Source organism: Phacochoerus africanus, chromosome 11, assembly GCF_016906955.1.
Source record: "Phacochoerus africanus isolate WHEZ1 chromosome 11, ROS_Pafr_v1, whole genome shotgun sequence".
Taxonomy (NCBI): Eukaryota; Metazoa; Chordata; class Mammalia; order Artiodactyla; family Suidae; genus Phacochoerus; species Phacochoerus africanus.
Window position 1 is genome coordinate 25,700,111 of NC_062554.1, and position 12,539 is coordinate 25,712,649.

A 12,539-nucleotide genomic window follows, 5' to 3' on the forward strand; every position below is an offset into this window, starting at 1 on the left:
CTAATTCCTTTCAGGGTTTCATTTGTGTTCTGTGTTTGTTTGGGAAAGAACACCACCCGAACACACAAGTCCCCAGAGTCCCATTAAAGGCGGAATGATGGAGGTCCCGTCGTGGCTCAGTGGTTAATGAACCCAACTGGTATCCATGAGGACGCGGGTTCGATACCTGTCCTCGCTCAGTGGATTAAAGATCCGGGGTTGCCATGAGCTGTGGTGTAGGTCATAGACGCGGCTCGGATCCTGCATCGCTGTGGTGGTGGTGTAGGCCGGCAGCTGTAGCTCCGATTCGACCCCTAGCCTGGGAATCTCCATATGCCGTGGGCCTTAAAAAGACAATCAATCAATAAAATAAAGGTGGAATGATTGGCATAGTTGCCATGGGTGGAACAGAGCAGGAGAACACCACCTTTATTCCATAGGGTGTACATATTTCATTACAGGTTTTAAATTCCAAACCAAAAAACAATGCTTCTTAATTACCTTAACTCTCAGACTCATAAACCTGCAGGTCTCCATCATGACTCATACACCAGCTGTCCCCTTGGCCGGGCCCATTTTTAACATCAAAAGATGTTCCCTATCAACTGTGTCCTTGACCTCCACTGAGCTGCATCATTATCGGAAAGCAGGGGTAGAGTTTCTAGCCTATGCTTAACCCAGTCACGCCACACATATTTACCGAGCGCCGCCTACGTGCAGGCACTGAATTGAATTTTCTGGATTCAGAGGCGAGTAAAAAAGACAAGAGTCCTTTCCCTCCTAGAAAAGCTCACAGATCAGTGGAGAGAAAAATAAGCACACAATTACAAATGATCTTAAGTGTTTTGAAGAAAACGAACCAGGTACTACAAAAAAGTTTAGTAACAGGACCTAGTTTTATTTATTTATTTATTTAATTTATTGTCTTTTTGTCTTTTCTAGGGCTGCACCCGCGGCATATGGAAGTTCCCAGGCTAGGGGTCGGATCCGAGCTGCAGCTGCCAGCCTACGCCAGGGCCACAGCTACGCAGGATCCGAGCCACGTCTGTGACCTACACCACAGCTCACGGCAACACCAGATCCTTAACCCACTGAGCAAGGCTGGGGATCGAACCCGCAACCTCATGGTTCCTAGTCGGATTCGTTAACCGCTGAGCCGCAGCAGGAACTCCAGGACCTAGTTTTAAACTGAGAGGCCTGGGAAGACCTGTCTGGAAGTGACCTTAAAGCTGAGAACCTCGAGGTGAAGAGGTGGACGTTGGCCCCTGGGAGGAGCTCACTGGGCACGTGGTCCTCCTCATCCAAAGATTCTGTATTTCTTGGAGGATGACCAGACAAGGACAACTCCTCAGGGCCTTGTTGCTTTCAGAGAGGGGGTCCTGGGAGCCCTGTGTCTTCCTTCACTGTTCGGCCGACACTCGGCTCTCAACCCCTGACTCCCGGCTGCAGCACTTGGGCGAGCACATAGGGTGAGGGCCACTTAGGTCAGCAGTCCAGGTGAGCGGTTTACCTGGCTCCCGTGTGTGTGTGTGGTCTCCACACCTAAGCTGTCAGCTCTTGGAGAGCAAATGGCTCTGCTTTATCCTCTTTGCGTGATGCTCCCAGTGCCTAGAAAAGAGCTTGACGAGGAGCTGCCGTTCAGTGAACACCTGCTTAATTGAACTGGATTTCATCTCAGTGTTTGGTAGTGTCGTAAACATCTGATGGGAGAGAAGAGCCAAAGTAGACAAAGTAAGGATGCTTTAGAGGAGCGAAGATGAAAAGAAATGACATAAAAAGCCGAGGAATGGAAGCACTTACTGAAGTTTCAAGGAAATCTGGCTTGTATGGCTTTGACCGATTCTGTGAAGCCACAGTTCCTTGCTTCTGTCTCCTCAGCTGTAAGATGCAACACTGATTTGATTTAACAGCAGTTTACTTTTTTGAGCATGGGAAGGAGGAGGAGGGCTGCTTTCAATGTATACGTATATTAAAAGCTATATCCTGGAGTTCCCGTCGTGGCGCAGTGGTTAACGAATCCGACTAGGAACCATGAGGTTGCGGGGTCGGTCCCTGCCCTTGCTCAGTGGGTTCACGATCCGGCGTTGCCGTGAGCTGTGGTGTAGGTTGCAGACGCGGCTCGGATCCCGCGTTGCTGTGGCTCTGGCGTAGGCCGGTGGCTACAGCTCCGATTCAACCCCTATCCTGGGAACCTCCATATGCCGCGGGAGCGGCCCAAGAAATAGCAACAACAACAACAAAAAGAGAGACAAAAGACAAAAAAAAAAAAAAGCTATATCCTGCTTTCAGAAACATTAACGTGGTCCCAGAAAGTATGTCTTATTATATTAATTTTTTAAAAATCAGCACCCATCATCACTATTCATGGGACTTAAAATTTATTTACTCTTTTGCCTGCCTCATATACAGTGATTTCTTTTTTCTTTTCTTTTCTTTCTTTCTCTTTTTCTTTCTTTTTCTTTCTTTCTTTCTCTTTTTCTTTCTTTTTCTTTCTTTCTTTCTTTTTTCCTTTCTTTTCTTTCTTTCCTTCCTTCCTTTTTTCCTCACTCTCTTTTGTCCTTTTTTTGTAATAGTTCCTCAAATTCCTTCTAAGAAATTATTCTTCTTCATTAGATACAATCTCCTGAGGTGTATTTTTCTTTTTTGGCCATGCCCACAGCATGCAGAAGTTCCTGGCCCAGGGATCAAACCCATGCCACAGAAGGGACCTAAGCCACTGCAGTGCCAATGCCAGATCCTTAAGTCATCAAGCCACAAAGGAAACTCAAATCTTCTGAGCTATTCGATCAAGGTTCCCAGCTCTCTTCAGGTACGAGGATGGGCACCTGACTAGGTCACTCAGACATTGAAATGATGGTTGAGTGTCGAAAGCCTGGCCAGGGATGGAACTTACTCATTCTAGATCTGGGATGCAGATAAAAAGATTCTGTTCAGAAGATTCTGTTTACAGAGGTCTTGTAAAACTGCCTGTGTTCCCAAGTTAGTTGCTATTATTTATAGCTAAGGAATGCTAAATCATACAGTGCCCTTGACTGTTGGTACATATAGAATTGGAGTTCTTAACCTGAGGTCCGTAGGTGTGGAAATCGTCCATGCATGGGCATCAGGAGGTCTACAAATAGGATATGATTTTTGTATCCGAAGATAAGTGCCTTTTTTTTTTTTTTTTGTGAGTTGGTCTATAGACAGCTTTGGTTAGACTGTCAAAGAAATCCATGGTTGAAAAATAGGTTAGAAACTACCAATCCCAGAACAAGAATTCTTACCTGAAGTCTGTGGGTGAACCTGGATGGGGAAAAGGATATCTTTGTTTTCACTAGTTTCCGTTGACCTTCCTTTCCATTACAAATACAAGCAACACGCCATGGTATTATTAGCAATAGCTGGGACTTTGCCACCAATAGAAATCAGATATTTTCATATCACGTCATGGTGCTACAGATATCTCTAATGTAATGTACATTTCTCACTACTTTAAAATGACAGTGTTAGTGGACCCACAGCTAGGTGTCATTATTCAATGTGTTCATAAAAAAGTATAGGGTTCCCACTGTGGCTCAGCAGTAATGAACCAGACTAGGAGCCACGAGGATGCAGGTTCGATCCCTGGCTTTGCTCAGGGGGTTAGGGATCTGGTGTTGCCATGAGCTGAGGTAGAGGTTGCAGATGCCATGGGCTCAGATCCTGTGTTGCTGTGGCTGTGGCATAGGTTGGTAGCTCCAGCTTTGATTGGACCCCTAGCCTGGGAACTTCCATATGCCATGGAAATTAAAAAAAAAAAAAAAAGTACATATAACACTTGCTCATCAGATACTTTAATATTTTATAACTGTATCTCAATATGTTCAGCTTCCTTTGCAATCCTGTATGCTTTATTTTATCTAAATCATTATCCTGAGAAGAGGTCCCAGAGCTTCATCAGACTGCCAAGGGGCTGGTACTACAAAAATGTTAATAGCCCCCTTGAGAAAAACTTGATAGGACTGTCTTCCAGCCTTACCTGTACTGGTTTTACAAAGCGAGTTTCTATCCTGCAATTCCTCACTTCTCAACTTGACATATTGGTTTCCAGCCTCGCGACCTCTGATTTTTTCCGAAGCAGCAGGCATTACCTGTGGTCAAGAGAAACACACATACTTACATGAATCAGAAGAGAGAAACAAAAGCAAAAAATAATAATCAATTTTTTTAAATAAAGAGAAAGAGAGAGAGAGAGAGATGGAATAGTAAATCCATGGAGACAGAAAGCAGACTAGTGGTTGCCAGGGGCTGGAGCAGGGAGGGGGGACGAGAGGTGATGGGTTCATGGATACAGAGTTTTCTTCAGGGCTGATGGAAATGCTAGGGAACCAGCAAGAGATGATGGCTGCAGGGCACGGCCCTGTGAATGTACTAAATGCCATCGAATCAGACAGTGTAAAAGGGCCAATTTTATGTTACGTGAATTCTATCTCAATAAAACATAAGACCAAGGAATCAATACAGAAGTTAAAAGGAAACTCCATTATAAAGTTGCCTGGGAAGTCAAGGCCCTCCTTAAGGGAATACAGAAAAGAGATCCCGAAGTTGCATGATGTTTGGTTTCCTCTCTCCCACCACGGCCCACCCACCCCTCGAGTTGCTCATGTACACTGCAATTTTCGATCACTTGGGAAATTGCTAATGTGTACTTTAGCCTACACATTAAATTCTGGTTTGCACTTATGCATATTAAAACACACCACTAAATACTCATCTGACAAGCTATATTTTAAACCTCAAACAAGGTTTTATTGTGTCTGGATGCATTTTAATACACCTACTAAATTTTAGCTGGAGTGAAAAACAGCTGGCCGTCATGATGGATAAGGGAGGGGACCATCTCTCCCATCCTGTCCTACACACCCTGCTTCCACCTGGGGGACAAGGGACTGGCAGCCCGGACCGCCCGAGAACTCTAGAGAACTTTCGGGAAAAGACCTCCCACACGATCCGAGGGTCAGGATCGGAGAGGTCACTGAAAGGCTTCCCAGCCCGGTAACTCCAGGACCTCAGGGTCCCTGCCCGCCTCCACCAGAGGAGACAGGGCTTAGCCTCCCACAAGGCCTCTGGCATCCTTCGTAATGCCCCCTCTGCCCAGGTCGTGGAATCCTTTCCCTGCTCACCAACCCTTGTCTCCATGCAGCCTGCAGGGTAGTGCCCAAGCCTCTCAGCCCAGAACTGCCATTTTTTGAGGGCCCGGCCCATGGAGAGGGCTGGGTTAGGCTTCCTGTCAAGTGTCTCTTAAGTGATGCTTTGGAACAGCGCTACATAGTCGTTTCAAGGCCACTTAGAGGTGAGGAAATGAGGCGTAGGGTCATTCCTAGTCGCACACTGGCCAAGCCCTCCCGCGTTTCCTTTCCATCCTCCCTCTGCCACTCCTGGACTTCCTCGGCCAGCGTCCCCTGGCTGTGTCACAAGGGGCCTCTGCTCCAAATGCCTCTCCCCTCCACGTCCCAAATGCCCCCATTCATCAGGGGAAGCCCTCCCCTTGGCCAAGAAGATTTCTCAGCCCCCAGGGCTCCTGCGGCCTCTGAATCCCATTATGCCACTGACAGTGGGCAGGGGTCGCCTGGCGCGCGGGCTCTATCTTGCCTCCCCCTCTGCCCCATCCGCTCTCTTAAGCAAAATTCTCACTGAAGGCAGGGACTGTGTCTTTTTCCTCTTTGTATTTACTGCAGTCCCTGGTAGGATTGAGAGATGGAAAACTGCTTGATTCTCTCAATCAGCAGGAGATTGATTTTTTTTTTTCAGGCCAAAGCACTGAGTCTATTTCCCAGCTTCTGTACCTCTTTTCCCCCCTGGAGAAGTCTGACAGGCCTCCAAGTCACTCTACACAGCCTGCGGGGCACAGGTGAGCCCAGCCTCGCTTAGAGCTTTCTCCTGGTGACCCCACCCTGCTTCCTCTGTATCTGGAAGATGGAACAGGCTCTTTTTTCCCTTTACGTGTCCAGTGACATCACCCTTTGCAGACAGGGACAGAGGGACACTCATGGCAATTGAAGTATGGCTGCTTATTCAGAGAATGAGCAGCTCGTGCCCCGTCTCCTGGTGTCTGGGGGCTGTTGAGGCGGGTGCTATGGGGATCGTGTTGGCAGCAAGAATGGGTTCAGTGGCCTTAAGTGCCCACAGGAGAGGATGGGGCCTTGGGGTGGGGGAATTGGTTGGAAGGCAGAGCTGCCTGCGTCACGTGATTTCAGTGATGCTATAAGACCGCAAGTGTCGCCAGCCGTGTCCCTTTGAGCTTGTGATGGGTTCTTCTCCTTTCTGTGTTCAAAATTCCTATCATTTCAGTTCTTCTCTGTTTTATTTCTTTTTGCTTTTTTTTTTTTTTTTTTTTTTTTTTTTGCTTTTTAGGGCTGCACCCACGGCATATGGAAGTTCCCAGGCTAGGGACTGCATCGGAGCTATACCTGCCGGCCTACACCACGGTCACAGCCATGCAGGATCCGAGCCATATCTGCGACCTACACTACAGCTCCTGGCAACACCGGATCCCTAACCCACTGAGCGAGGCCAGGGATCAAACTTGCGTCCTCAGAGATACTAGTTGGATTCGTTACCGCTGAGCCACAACAGGAGCTCCTCTTCTCTGCTTTAGATCGTGTGGCTTCTTCCTTTTTACACTGTCTTGCCTTAGATGCACATGTCGGGAAGATTAATTGGAGGTGGAGGATGAATGAGGGACACTGGTTTTCTGGGAAGATGGGCCCAGCTGGGGAAGGGCAAGAAGGGCCAGAATGAATAGGCTTCACCCAACTTCTGCAGAGGACTAAGTGTCACTTTGGTGACACTTTGGCAGGTACAGGCCATCAGAAGAACAGAACAGGTAGTGCAGGAGGAGAGTAGGAGAGTACGGAAATGTCCACAGGGGAAAAGGCATAAGGTGAGTGAGAAGAGGATGCAGAAAGCATTGGACACAGGTCAGCCTGCCCAGCTCCCTGAGATGGGACATGGCCAAGCTGGCCCAACACCAGACCATGGCTATCCTTCCCCCACAATGACAGGCTGAAGATGAGCGTTTAGTGGGTATCGGGTGGAACCTGAGGGGGAGAAGGAGCTACCAGCGAAGAGCTCCCTGCAGGCAGGACGTCGGAAGGAGGGATGTCATCAGTTCCCACCAGAGGGCACGGCTCCAATCCAGCCTTTGCGGGGAGGGGAGAGAAGTGGAGGGGCGGCCTTCAAAAGCAAGCAGCCTCGAAGTTGCCATCGTGGCACAGTGGTTAATGAATCCAACTAGGAACCATGAGATTGCAGGTTCGATCCCTGGCCTCGCTCAGTGGGTTAAGGATCCAGCATTGCCATGAGCTGTGGTGTAGGTTGCAGACACGGCGCAGATCTGGCATTGCTGTGGCTGTGGTGCAGGCCAGCAGCTACAGCTTCGAGGGAACCTCCATATGCCACAAGCATGGCCCTAGAAAAAATGGAAAAAAAAAAAAAAAAGCCAGCAGCCTCTGTAGCAGGGGGACTGGAAGACTAAGGTTTCTCCATGGAGAGATCTAGTTACACGTTAGGAACAGAGTCAAGAACAAGGCAGAAGCACATCCTGTTTCACGAGAAAAACAAGGTCTTCAAAAGCAGATGTTCTGGATTGGTTTTTTTGTGGCAAAATACATATACCTGGAGTTCACCGAGGGCCTAGTGGTTAAGGATTCGGTATTGTCACTGCTGTGGCTTGGATGTACTCTCTGGTCCAGGAACTTCCTCGTGCCCCAGGCATAGCCAAAAAAAAAAAAAGTAACATAAAATTTACCGTTTTGACCAACTCAAAGTGTATAATTCAGTGGCGTTAATTATACTCACAGTGCTATGCAGCCATCATTGCTGTCTAGTTCCAGAACATTTTCATCATCCTAAATAGAAACCCAGTATCCAGCAAGCAGTCACTCGCATTCCGCCTCCTCATCAGCTCCTGGCTGCCACTAATCTGCTTTCTGTGTCTCTGGATTTGCCTTTGCTGGACATGTCATATAAATGGAATCATATGACAGGTAACCTTTTGTGTCTGGCCTCTTTCACTTAGCATGAGGTTTGCAAGGTTCATCCACGCTGTAGCATGTTATGGTTGATTTCACGTGTCAACTTTACTGGGCATAGGATGCTCAGATATTTGGTTAGACATTGTTTCTGGGTATGTCTGTGAAAGTGCTTCTGGATGAGATGAGCATTTAAATGGTAGATTGGATAACGCTGATTGCCCTCCCCAGCGTGGGTGGGCTTTGTCCAATCCACTGACGGGCAGGATAGAACAAAAAGGCTGAGCAAGGGAGAATTTGTTCTCTCTCAGCCTGACTGTTTTCAAGCTGGGATACTGGTCTTTGGACTTGGACTTAGCCTGGAAATCATACCATTGACTTTCCTGATTCTTAAGCCTTTGGATTCGAACTAGAACTGTACTATTGGCTCTCCTGAGTATTAGCTTCCAGACTGCAGATCTTGGGAGGTACAAGCCACCATAACCATGGGAGATAATCCCTTATATATATATGCATCACATAATATTAATATATATAAATATATTAATATGTTATGCATTATACTTCTATTGGTAGGCGAAACATAGGTATATAGATTTACTAATATTAATATATTTAATATATAACATGTTATAGGTTATATGATATATATGCCCAGATATATATATAGCCATATATATATCTACATATATATATGTATGTGTGTATGTGTGTGTGTATATATATATATATATAAATATATATATCCTATTAGTTCTATTTCTTTGGCGAATCATAATACGTAACATGTATCAGTTCTTCATTTCTTTTAATGACACAATAATAGTCCATTGTATTCTGTTTATCCATTCACCACTTGATGGGCATCTGGCAACCCAGATGCCCAGTTTTTTTTCTTTTTCTTTTTTGTCTTTTTAGGGCCACACCTGCAGCATATGGAGGTTCCAAGCCTAGGGGTCGAATTGGAGCTGTAACCGCTGGCCTACGCCACAGCCACAGCAAAGCCAGATCCAGATCTGAGCCACATCTGTGACCTACACCACGGCTCACTGCAATGCTTGATCCTTAACCCACTGAGCAAGGCCAGGGATCGAACCTGCATCTTCATGGATGCCAGTCAGGTTCGTTTCCACTGAGCCACGACGGGAAATCCTGCACTAGGTTTTGAATCCTGGTTAAATGGAGTCGCTTCACCTCTCTAGGCACCTGTTTCATCATATGTTACTTCTTCTTTTTTTTTTTCTGTCTTTTTAGGGCTGTACCTGAAGCACATGGAAGTTCCCAGGCTAGGGGTCAACTCGAAACTAGAGTTGCCAGCCTACACCACAGCCATAATGATGCCAGATCCTAGCTGCCTCTGTAACCTACACTGCAGCTTGTGGCAACACCGGATGCTTTAACATACCTGCCTCCTCCTAGATACTAGTCAGGCTCTTATCCTGCTGAGCCACAATGGGAACTCCACATGAGACTTTCTCATGAAGGGTAAATGAGATAAAGCATGTAGGAGCCTGACATAGCAGGGCAATCAACAAGGGCATTCCTTAACTGGAATCAGGACCAAGATCAGAGTGGGCCCAATAGCAGAGCTAACCTGCAATAGATCTAAGTTCCTTAAATTCCTCCGCAGATCAGAACTGGGCTCAGAGTCAGGGCAGGTTGGACACCTGCTGGTGGAGGACAAGAGGTCTCAGTTCTGAGGGAAGGAGACTGACTCCTTCCTTGCTCTGCTGCCTCTCCCTAGCACACCCACTTGGAGAACGGAGGTCCTAAATCAGGACCCCAGAACTTGAGTGTGCCTCTGTTTCAGTGTCTTAGGTCAATAAATATTGTGAGGAAATATCTCACATTTAAACTGTTAGAAATACATTTTGCAGGTGTTCGAAAGCTAAGGCACACACTGCCATCGTAGCTTATCCTATCGTAGAAATAAGTCCTCTTCGGGCATGTTTACAACTTTCGTTCAGCTTCTTCTATAGCATGCACTCACATTACATAAAAATTGTGAAAAAATAATACCTGTCATTCCCTAAATCACAGTAATTTCAGATGTTACACTTACCTTCACTTTTTTTTTAATGTTCTATAACTGTTAATGTTGCTCTCATAGATGTCATAAAAGGCAACCTGAAAATTGAGTTTAAATGCACCGACTCTTCTGTGCTAAAGGCACACAGACAGAATAGCTTACTCTGCAGTCATGTGTGACCAATTCAATGGCCAACCTAAGAGCACTGGTCTGGGGCTTGCAAGGCCCCACATGCAAGTGGGACCAAGAACATGTCCCTTGACTGCTCTGAGCCTCCGTTTGCTCATCTGTGCAGTTCATTCATTCAGCAGCACTCTCTGAGGACCACAGTGAGCCACGCACTGGGCGAGCCTCTGGGGTTACAGAAAAGACTAAGCCCTATGTCCCCTACTCTCAGAAACCCAGAGCCAAGCAGGGAAGTAGCTGACACACCCAATGCCTTACTCTGTGCCAGAGGTTCTTCTTGCATTTCGTACATGTTAGCTCATCAGATCCTTCCAACAACCTCCAAGTGGAGAGTATTATTCATACTATTATTATCTTCATTTCACAAATTAGGAAACTAAAGCACAAGATTGTGCAGCAACTTACCTGGCTAGTCAAGAGCAAATCTAGGCAGTCTGCCTTTAAGAGACCACCTTGTAGCCGCTATGAAAAACAGCATGGAGATTCCTTTTAAAAAAATGAAAATAGAACTACCATATGATCCAGCAATTCCACTCCTGGGTATATATCAGAAGGAAACAAAAAACACTAATTCAGAAAGATTCATGCACTGCAATGTTCATAGCAGCACTATTTCCAACAGCCAAGACATGGAAGCAACCCAAGTGCCCATCAACAGACAACTGAACTAAGAACACGTGATATATAGGAGTTTCCACTGTGGCTCGGGGGTTAAGAACCTCACATAGTATCCGTAAGGGTGCAGGTCCAATACCCGGCCTCACTCAGTGGCTTTAGGATCTGGTGTTGCCACAAGCTGTGGCGTAGTTCACCGATGCAGCTTAGATATGATGTTGCTGTGGCCATGGTGTAGGCCAGCAGCTGCAGCTCTGATTTGACCTATAGCCTGGGAACTTCCATATGCCATAGATGCAGCCGTAAAAAGCCAAAAAAAAAAAAAAAAAGATTTGATAGGTAAATAGATCAATAATGGAATATTACTCATCCATAAAAAGAATGATATACTGCCATTTGCAGCAATGTGAATGGACTTAGAGAATATTATCCTTAGTGAACTACATCAGAGAAAGACACATACTTTATGATATCATTTATATGTGGAATCTTAAAAAGATTACAAATAAATGTATATGCAAGTAGAAACAGACTCACAAGTGTAGAAAACAAACTTGTGCTTACCAAAGGGGGGAAGGAAAGGGGGAGGGGCAAATTAGGGGTATGGGATCAATGGGTACAAACTACAACACAAAACAGGTAAACAGAGTTCCCGTCGTGGCACAGCAGAAATGAATCCGACTAGGAACCATGACGTTGCGGGTTTGATCCCTGGCCTTGCTCAGTGGGTTAAGGATCTGGCGTTGCTGTGAGCTGTGGTGTAGGTCGCAGACGCAGCTTGGATCCTGCATTGCTGTGGCTCTGGCGTAGGCTGGCAGCTGCAGCTCTGATTGGACCCTTAGCCTGGGAACGTCCATATGCCACAGGAAAAGGCAAAAAGACAAAAAAAAAGGTAAGCAACAGGGATTTACTGTATAACACAGGGAATTATGCCCATTATCTTTTAATAACTTCTAATGACATATAATCTGCAAAAATACTGAATCATGGTGTTCCCTGGTGGCTAATTTGATTCCTCATTGCCACTACTGTGGCTCGGATTCAATCCCTGGCCCCAGAAAATTCTGCATGCCATGGGCACAGCCCAAAAAATATATATATATACATACTGAATCACTATACTATATATCTGAAACTAACACAATACTGTAAATCAACTAAACTTCAATTAAAAAAAAAAAGTCTGCTCTGTTACGCAGCACAGATTTTGCCCCAGTGCATATATTCATATAATAGACATCAATGCAGATAACACAGGAGCATAGAGCAGAGCAATTGATTTTACTTGAATGAAGTTAAGGAAGGAATCAGACATGACTATGTGTCTTGGCCAAGAAATGTGAACAGAGTCTCATCCAGCAGAGATGGGGGGAAAAATCCGTAAGGGCAAAACTCTAGAGGGAGGCAAGCGCCTGGCCTGGGGAATATGAAGAAAGTCCTGGGGAAAGGGCAGGACTGCACAGGTGAGAATGAGGGAGAAAGGTACAGGCCCTTCTAGTTCTTACTCCTGTGCCTTACCTACAAATTGTGTCTCCAGTCCTTCATTCAAGGACCCGCAATGCTTGTCTGTACATCAACAACCCCACTGGGGTTAAGGAAGCATATACTTCCCTTTTGCACCACCCAGACTTCCTTCAGCCACTTCCTGTGAGGTGCTGGATATTTCAATGTGCATATTTTGAACATCTGCTATTTACTGAGCAAACATGTTGAGCATTAACTCAACGCCCAGCATC

The 12,539-nt window shown here is 46.0% G+C and overlaps 1 long non-coding RNA gene across 4 annotated transcripts in view; it reads right to left on the bottom strand.

Annotated features, from left to right (window-relative positions):
• Positions 1 to 1,106: 1,106 nt before the first annotated feature.
• LOC125111584 (uncharacterized) overlaps positions 1,107 to 12,539 on the bottom strand; it is a 48,090-nt gene continuing 36,657 nt past the window's right edge. For 3 of the 4 annotated variants that reach the window (XR_007130900.1, XR_007130897.1, XR_007130898.1), the window contains 3 exons: positions 3,980 to 4,091; positions 1,780 to 1,857; positions 1,107 to 1,679 (listed from right to left, as the gene is read on the bottom strand). This is a non-coding gene — a long non-coding RNA (uncharacterized LOC125111584). Of the gene's footprint in view, positions 1,680 to 1,779; positions 1,858 to 3,979; positions 4,092 to 7,617; positions 7,684 to 12,539 lie in introns of those variants that run through there. The other variant, XR_007130899.1, reaches the window with a different exon arrangement.